The sequence below is a fragment of the Balaenoptera acutorostrata genome, chromosome 1 (assembly GCF_949987535.1).
Source record: "Balaenoptera acutorostrata chromosome 1, mBalAcu1.1, whole genome shotgun sequence".
Classification (NCBI taxonomy): domain Eukaryota; kingdom Metazoa; phylum Chordata; class Mammalia; order Artiodactyla; family Balaenopteridae; genus Balaenoptera; species Balaenoptera acutorostrata.
Window position 1 is genome coordinate 28206201 of NC_080064.1, and position 9378 is coordinate 28215578.

Consider the following 9378-nt stretch of genomic DNA (forward strand, 5'->3'; position numbering starts at 1 on the left):
CCCCTTCTGGCAGAGGGAGGGGGAAAGTAGCCATTTTGAAATACGTCAGAGCATTCTATTCTTCTTATCAAGGACTGTCCTCAGGAGAAACGATTTAACCAGAGCCTAACCTGCTGGAGTTTTATCAGAGCCTAACTGACCTGGGGGGAAGGGAAATACTCAACTCTGGCCCCCGATTGCCAACTTGTCTCACCAAAGGGAGGGAGGGAGGAAATATCTAAGAAGAACTTATGAAGCTCACAGTCCAGAAGCACAGGCTCATTAAAAGACTGAGACTAATCACAGGAGTAGAGAACACTTCCCCTGTCCCCACACCTTACCACCACATTACTAAGGTCCTATTTACAGCAGTTCCTTTCACCCAGTACATTATGACCAGCTAGCAAAAAAAAATTACAAGGCATACTAAAAGGCAAAAATACAGTTTGAGGAGACAGAGCAAACATCAGAACCAGACACAGATATGAAAGGGATGTTGGATTTATCAGCCAGGGAATTTAAAACAACTATGATTAATATGATAAGGGCTGTAATGGATAAAAGAGACAAGATGCAAGAACAGATGGTCAGTGTAAGCAGAGAGACAGAAATTCTAAGAAAGAATCAAAAAGAAATACTAGAGATTTTTTTAAAAAGTATAGAATTGAAGAATGCCTTTGAGGGGCTTATAAGTAGAGTGGACACAGCTGAGGAAAGAATCTCTGAGCTTGAAGACATCTCAATAGAAAATTCCAAAAATGAAAAAAAGAACAAAAAACCTAAACTAAAAAAAAAAACAAAAGAAAACAGAACAGAATATCCAAGAGCTATGGGATAACTATAAAAAGTATAATATACACAAAATGGGAATACAAGAAGAAGAAAAAGAGAAAGGAACAGAAGAAATATTTGAAGCAATAATGACTCAAATTTCCCCAAAATTAATGTCTGATACCAAATCACAGACCTAAGAAGCTCAGGGAACAACAAGCAGGATAAATGCCAGAAATACTAAACCCAGGCATATCATATTCAAATTGCAGAAAATCAAAAACAAAGAAAAAATCCTGGAAGAATTCAGAGGGAAAAAACACCTTACCTATAGAGGAGTAAAGATAAGAATTACATCTACCTCTCCTCAGAAACTATGCAAGCAAGAAGAAAGTAAATTGAAATAAAGTATTAAGAGAAAACAGTCACCAACCTAGAATTCTGTACCTAGCAAAATTATTCTTCAAAATGAAGGAGAAATAAAGACTTCCCAGACAAAGAAAAATTGAGGAAATTTGTTGCCTGTAGATCTGCCTTTCAAGAAATGTTAAGTTCTTTAGAGAGAAGGAAAATTATATAGACCAGAAACTCAGACCTACATAAAGAAAGGAACAACATCAGAGAAAGAATAAGTGAAGCTAAAATAAAAACTTATTTTTATGCTTGTTGCTCTAGCAGATAACAGTTTGTTCAAAAATAATAGCAAATATGTATTTGAGTGTATATGCATTTATGTATAAGTGAAATGTATGAAAGTGACGATACAATGAACAGTAGGGAGGAATTAGGATTATTTTGTTATTATAAGGTATTCACACTACCCATGAAGTGGTATAGTATTATCCGAAAGTAGATTTGGATTATTTGTAAATATATATTGCAAGCTCTAGAGCAACTACTTAAAAAAGTTAAAAGAAATATAACTGTTATGCTAAGAAAACAAAGAAGATGGAATCATATAAAAATGTTCAGTTAGGATTTCAAAGACTATAAAAAAGGAATGTAAAATATCTTGTTATTTTTTTCATAATCTTTACATATTGGAATGGTAATATTTGGGGTTAGATAAAATATAATTAAAATCAAAAAAATGTTCAGTTAAAACCACAAAATTCGGGGCTTCCCTGGTGGCGCAGCGGTTGGGAGTCTGCCTGCTAATGCGGGGGACACGGGTTCAGGCCCTCGTCTGGGAGGATCCCGCATGCCGCGGAGCGACTGGGTCCGTGGGCCACAATTGCTGGGCCTGCGCATCTGGAGCCTGTGCTCCGCAACGGGAGAGGCCGCGATGGTGAGAGGCCCGTGCACCGCGGTGGGGAGTGGCCCCCGCTTGCCGCAACTGGAGAGGGCCCTCGCACAGAAACGAAGACCCAACACAGCCATAAATAAATTAATTAATTAATTTAAAAAAAAAAAACCACAAAATTCAGAAAAAGAGTGGAAGACAAAAATAACAAAGAACAAGGGCAACAAATAGAAAAGAGTAACAAATATGGAAGATAATAACCTAACTATATCAATAATCTCTTTAAACATCAATGGTGTAAGTACACCAATTAAAAGACAGTTATTGGGAATTCCCTGGTGATGCAGTGATTAGGACTCAGTTTCTTCACTGCCAGGGCCCGGGTTCAATCCCTAGTCAGGGAACTAAGATCCTGTAAGCCATGTGGCACAGCCAAAAAGGAAAAAGACAGTTAGACAGTTACTGTCTGAATGGATCACAAAATAAGACCCAACTATATGTTGTCTATAAGAAATCCACTTCAAATATAGATTAAGAGTAAGTTGATGGAGAAAAAGGTATCATGCTAACACTAATCAAAAGAAAGTAGGACTAGCTGTATTAATTTCAGACAGGGCAGACTTCAGGGCAAGGAAAGTTACTGGTGATAAAGAGGGGCATTACATAACAATTAAAGGAACAATTCTCCAAGAAGATATAACAATCATCAATGTGTAAGCATCTAACAGAACATCAAAATATGTAAGGCAAAAACTGATAAAACTGGGTTTCCCTGGTGGTGCAGTGGGTGAGAATCCACCTGCCAATGCAGGGGACACGGGTTCGAGCCCTGGTCTGGGAAGATCCCACATGCCGCAGAGCAACTGGGCCCGTGAGCCACAATTACTGAGCCTGCGCGTCTGGAGCCTGTGCTCTGCAACAAGAGAGGCCGCGATAGTGAGAGGCCCACGCACCGCGATGAAGAGTGGCCCCCGCTTGCTGCAACTAGAGAAAGCCCTCGCACAGAAACGAAGACCCAACACAGCCAAAAATAAATAAATAAATTTTAAAAAAAAACTGATAAAACTGCAAGGAGAGAAAGATGTATCCACTATTAGAGTAGGAAACTTCAACACCCCTCTATCAGAAATGAACATTATGACTAAGTGGGCATAATTCCAGAAGTGCAAGTTTGGTGTAACTAGAAAATCAAAACCACATGATTATTTCAATAGATACAAGAAAAGCATTTAATAAAATTCAACATGTATTCATGATTAAAAATTCTCAGTAATCTAAGAATAGATGAGAACTTCTTCAATCTGATAAAGCATGTCTACAAAAATCCTACCGCTAACATTATACTTAAGGTGAATTAGGCAAGGATGTCTTCTATTCAGCATTTTACTGGACAATGCAATGAGGCAAGAAAAAAAGGTATACATCTTTGTAAAGAAAGAAGTCAAATGGTCTTTATTCTCAGATGACATGATCGTTTAGAAAATTCTAAGGAATCTACAAAATAAAGAGATACTAGAACTAATAAGTGAATTTCATGAGATCTCAACTTACAAAGTCAATGTATAAAAATCAACTTTATTTTTATATACCACAAAGGATAATTGGTATTGGAATTTCTAAAGTACCATTTGTAATAGCATCAAAACTATGAAAAACTAGGGATCAATTGAACATGTGTAAGATCTGTACCCTGAAAAGTACAACACATTGTGGAGAGAAATTAAAGAAGATCTAAACAAATAAAAGATATACCAGGTTCATGGATAATAAGACTCATTGTTTTTAAGATGTTGATTCTTCTGATTTATAGATTAAATACAACATAAGTTAAATATATATAGATTTAAATACAATCACAATTTAAAAATCCCAGCAGGCTTTTTGGGTAGAAATTATCCAGCTGACCGAAACTTAGTTAAAAATGCAATATTCCTCGAAAAAGAAGTAGGTTGGAGGACATACACTACCTGTTTTAAGGACTTACTATAAACTACTATAATCAAAAAGATGTGGTGTTGCTATAGGAATAGACAATAGATCAACAGAACAGAATAGAAAATCCAGAAATAGACCCACACATATGGTGTCAGTTGATTTTTGACAAAGATGTAGGATAAATAAATGGGTAAAGAATGGTTTTTTTTCATTAACTGGTCCTGGAACAATTGGATATGGAGGGGGAAAAGGAACCTGAGCCCTTTCCTCACACCATACATAAAAATTAACCCTAAGTAGGTCAGAAACCTAAACATGAGCGCTAATAATAAAAAAAACTTCCAGAAGTAAAAAGAAGATAAATTCTTGGGTTGGATAAAGATTTGTGAACTTGGATTAGGTAAAGATTTCTTAGATAGAACACAAAAAGCACAAACCATGCAAGAAAAAATTGATAAATGGGACTTCATCAAAAGTAAACTGAAATACATGAAAAGATGCTCAATAATATAAGTAATTAAGGAAACACAAATTAAAACCACCATGAAATATCACAACAAAACCCAGTAGAAAGGATAAAAGACTAATCATACCAACAACATGGATGAATTTCAAAAACATGCTAAGTAAAAAAACCAAACATAAAAGACAATGTGTTATATAATTCCATTTATGAAATTCTAGAAAAGACAAAACTTCAATGTGAGAAAGCAGACTGATGGTTGCCAGTTTCCTGGGCTGTAAGTGGGGAGCCCTCCCTATCTGTACCTCCCTCATAGGGTTGTTGCAAGGATTAAGTGAGAGTTAAATGAGGTAACCTCTATAGGGAACTTAGCACAGACCTTGCCCATGGAAAGAATTCAGCGATTGTTAGCTATATTTTTTAAATCATTGATATTTTTGTGGCAGAGCCTGCTAGGATTCACCCATATCATGTTGTCCTCTTCTTCCTGGACATGCTGCAGGACCCCATTTCTAGCCTCCCTGCATTTAGGTAGGACCACACAACTAGTTCTCACCCATAAAATGTGGATGAAAGTGATATGAGTTACTTCTGGGCAAGGCAGTTAGGAGTGGGTTGCTTTCTCCATGATCTCTCTGTTTGCTGGAGGATGGAGAGGATCCAGTGGAGGACTCAGACCCTAAAAGACGATGAAACCACAATATGGAAGAAGCCTGGGTCCCTGAATAACTGCATAAAACAGAGCTCCCTCCTTCCCGCACTGGACTGTGAAATAAGCAAAAAATAAACTTTTCCTGTATTAAGCCATGGAGAGTTAGGTGAGTTTTTATTGTTGGTGTTATTGTTACAGCATTAGCCCGCCTGACTAATCATATATATGTGTACCCATCCTTATCCTTCGTACTCTGAACACAACTCCCCAAAGCCTTAGTTAGTGCTAGGCTCCGCTTCCCACTCTTCAGTTTCCGTCCCTGGCTCTATGCTCAACCTCCATCTTTACTTCCTCTTATAGTCCTTAGTCCAAAGTCACTGATAGACCGAATCCCACCAACAATTCAAGGTTCTAAGTAGCGCATCTTTATCTCTAGGCAGTGAGGCACAATAGAATGAACATAGCTTGGCATTTCTAAGACCTAGATCCAAATCTCTCCATTAAATTACCAGCCATGTGACCTTGGCTGTGTGACTCTCTCTGAGACTCAGTGTCCCTATCTGTAAGATGGAGGTACCAACATCTTCTTCAAATGATTGTTGTGAAGGTTAAACTAGGTAAGAGATGGCAGGGCCTACACAGCCTGATATACTAAGTCCTGCAGTGGACCCAAAACTACTTGCCTCATCCCCAAGGGCTACCAAGGCTGGCCAGGCTCCCAGGAGCCAGTCTACATTTCAGAGGGCTGTGAACGCGTGGGGAGGTACTCCTGGCCCCAGGACGGACAGCATCTGCTCAGCCCCCTTCCTGTACCCATAGAGACAAAACCATAGACCTCTTACTGCAAATATTGTGGCAACCTCCTTTAAATCACACATTGACAATAACACCAACAGCACCAATCATGTACTAATGCTAGTTACAGCCTATTGGGTTTATTGTGTTGCATAGTCCCCAGAAGAAAATAAGATGCTAGAAGCACACTTCACTTTCGCAACAGGCCTATGAGGTACTTATTCTACCGATGAAGAAAGTAAGGTTCAAAGAGGATAAGTAACCTACTGAAAGCCACATAGCCACCAGGTAGCAAAGCTAGAAATTGACCTATCCATATGTTCAATCGTCCACTGATTTAGTCAACAGATCATTTCTCCTATCTGCTCTGTTCCAGGCCCTATGTTGGGCCCAGAGACACAAAGATGCAAGGAGACCAAGTCCTCAAGGTGCACGTGGGAAACAGACCCATGACATTAGCTACAGTCCCAGGTGGAATGCAGCCTGTGCAATGCTGGGCCCTCTCTGGTCCCCTCCCCCAATTCTGCTACCTGCCAGAGCTGCAGAACCCCAGCAACAGCCCAGAGACATTTCCTGAGGCCACTGTTTTCCTTGGCCCCGTGGTGGGAGACAGCGTGCCCAGCAAGGTGGAAAACAAGGCAGGGGAGAGAGAGCAGACCTCCCAGCAAGCTGTCCCTGTTGCTGGTGGGAGCATGGAACAGAGGGGGCTGCCCTTGCACCCACCCACCAGCCCCTCCAGGCCATTGTTCCCTTGTTGTGACAGGGGGTTCAGCTGGGGCCCGCAGACCGGGGGCTTCCTCCCCAGCCCGCCAGCCCGCCGCGCTTGGACAGCTGGAGGAAACAGGCGCTGGGAGCCCGCTCTCCACTCCAACAACAACAGGCTGCCTGCCCACTGGCGGCCTTGCTGGGGGGCCGGCCTGGGGCCGGAGAGGCCCCCCACTCCACCCCGCCACTGGCAAAACATGTTTTCTTGTTTTCTAAGGGGAGGAGGAGGCCCGTACCCATCCTGAGTAAACACGGGAGCTGATAAGCACAGACAGGCCTGGCTGCCAGGCTGCCAGCTGGGGCCATGGAGGCAGGGGCAGAGCCAGGCCCCCCCGGGAGACCATTCAGGCCAGAATGCCAGGTTCAGAGTCAGAGGGGGAAGAGCAAGGTCCTGGCCACTCTGGGGATAAAGCACCCAACCCCAAATCTGCCTTTACTGAAGAGGGGAGACCCCAGGGGCTGTCAGGCTACGAGCACCACCACTGACCTCAGAAGCACAGTGCCCTAACCTTTGAGGGCAGAAGTGCCCCATCCACGGGTGCCTGCTTCTCGGCCATTCTCTATGCCATCACCATTTTCAGCCCTCAGAGAATGTGAAATGTAAGGCCTGCTGCCCCTCACGTTTCTCAGATGAGGAGACAGAGGTTTAGGGAGGCAAAGCGACTCATCCAAGGCCACACGGCGACTGGTGCACAGTTGGGATGTGAATCCACACCTGCCGGATCCCAAAGGCCATGTCCCTCTGATCACGCCCTAGCCAGCCCCACAGCCCTTTGTATTTGCAGGGGTCTTTAGCTTACAAAGCACTTATGAGCTTACCGTATTACTTTCTAAGGGCTGCTGTGGGAGCCATTATCAACCTGCCATTTTTATCAGGAAGCCGTTAGTGTCTTAGTTTGCACTCCCCCCAAAGCAGACCCTGAAGTAAGGGTTTCAATGCAAAGCCATTTATTCTGGAGTTGATCCCAGGAAGTTCCTATAAGGGAGGGAAGGGAAGAAACAAATACAGAGTGCATCAGGAGGCTGGGACTGCTGTGGGCAACTGGGACTCAGTCCTGCTGGAGACCTCTGGGACACAACACGGAACAGAATCGTCCCCCAGAGACACAAGGAAGTTGCAATATTTACCCACCACTCCTGCCCGGCTTTGGTTGAGAGCTAAGGTGCTACTCCTGGCCCCTTAGTTCTCCAAGCCTTCAGACTGCCCTGTGAGGGGGGCTGAGCATGATCCCACAACCAGAGAAAGTCCTCAGGCAGAGAAATGCAAGTTGACATAACAGTATGTGCGGGAATAGTCAGGGCCCAGAGGACGTGAGTGGGGCACTGACAGGCCCTGCGACAGTTAGTAAAACAGGCAGCATCACTCCCACGTGGCAGATGTAACCCCTTGTGTTCTTAGGCCACACCATCCTCATACCTATGCATACTAGAACTCTGGTCCCAAAGGCCCCTCTTCATCTCTAAGTGACGTTCAGACTACCTGCCCTTTGTTGCAAAACTCTTACATATCCTGGCTCCCCGCTTGGCCTCCTCGGAGCAGTTCTCTCAGGGTTACTTGAGATGCTGCCTCCTGGGCTTGAAGTCCTAAAAATTTCCACCGAATAAAGCATAACTCTCAACTTTTATATATTTTTTAAATGGACAAACTTTAATTCAGCACGCTACCTCCTGATTCCAAGTCTTTGGAAAAGAGGGAGTGTACATCCTGTCACTTGAGGTTTCTAACAGATGCTAGAAAGCAGTGCTCTGTCTGCTTTGGTCCCACCATTTGCCGCTATGCAAGGGTACACCAAGGTGGGGGGGGGGAGTGGTCCACCCCACATGTGGTCAATAAAGGGGTGTGTCGTCTGTAGCAAATTTTAAAAGAATAGTAAAACTGACTAAAACTCAGCCGGCTTTTAGGGCTTCCCTGGTGGCACAGTGGTTAAGAATCCGCCTGCCAATGCAGGGGACACGGGTTCGAGCCGTGGTCCGGGAAGATCCCACAGGCCGCGGAGCAACTAAGCCCGTGCGCCACAACTACTGAGCCTGCGTCTAGAGCCCGTGAGCCACAACTACTGAAGCCCACACACCTAGAGCCCGTGCTCTGCAATAAGAGAAGCCACCGCAATGAGAAGCCCGCGCACCGCAAGGGAGAGTAGCCCCCGCTCACCGCAACCAGAGACAGCACGCGTGCAGCAACGAAGACCCAATGCAGCCAAAAATAAAACAAATGTATTAAAAATAATAATAATAAAAATAAAGAAAATAAAACTCAGCCGGCTCTTTGTTTTTGCCATGCAGTGGCAATTCTAGAGAATGTTAGTGATAAAATGGTCCCCACCACCCCCCGCCAAGCGGGGGGACTGCTCCCACCACCACCCCTGAGGCACCACTGCTTGGTGCCGCTCCCCTCCCACTCTGTGTCTGTGACGGACATTATAAAGCCGTCAGGTCTCTCTTTTCCACTGAAGTGAGACGCTGCTTCAAAACCTCTCCTCCACACGTTACTCTAAGCAAACCTATTCTGAGCTGGCATCAAACTGATCTCTAGCACCTAAGATCCCTGGCCCAGACCCCGTTCAAGAAGTGTTCCACAGACTGTTCTCTGGCTAGGGAATCTAGCCTGAACCCCGTCCTCTCACAATGAACCCAAATCCCACCCCTGTCTCTCTGATTTCACAATCCTCACTCAGCCTCCCTTACTGTCCTCTGCTCTGTATTTGTTCTGTCCTTGTCCAACTACACACCTGCTTCCTGCCCCCAGGGCACCCAGGGCCCTGGCCTGAGAATTCA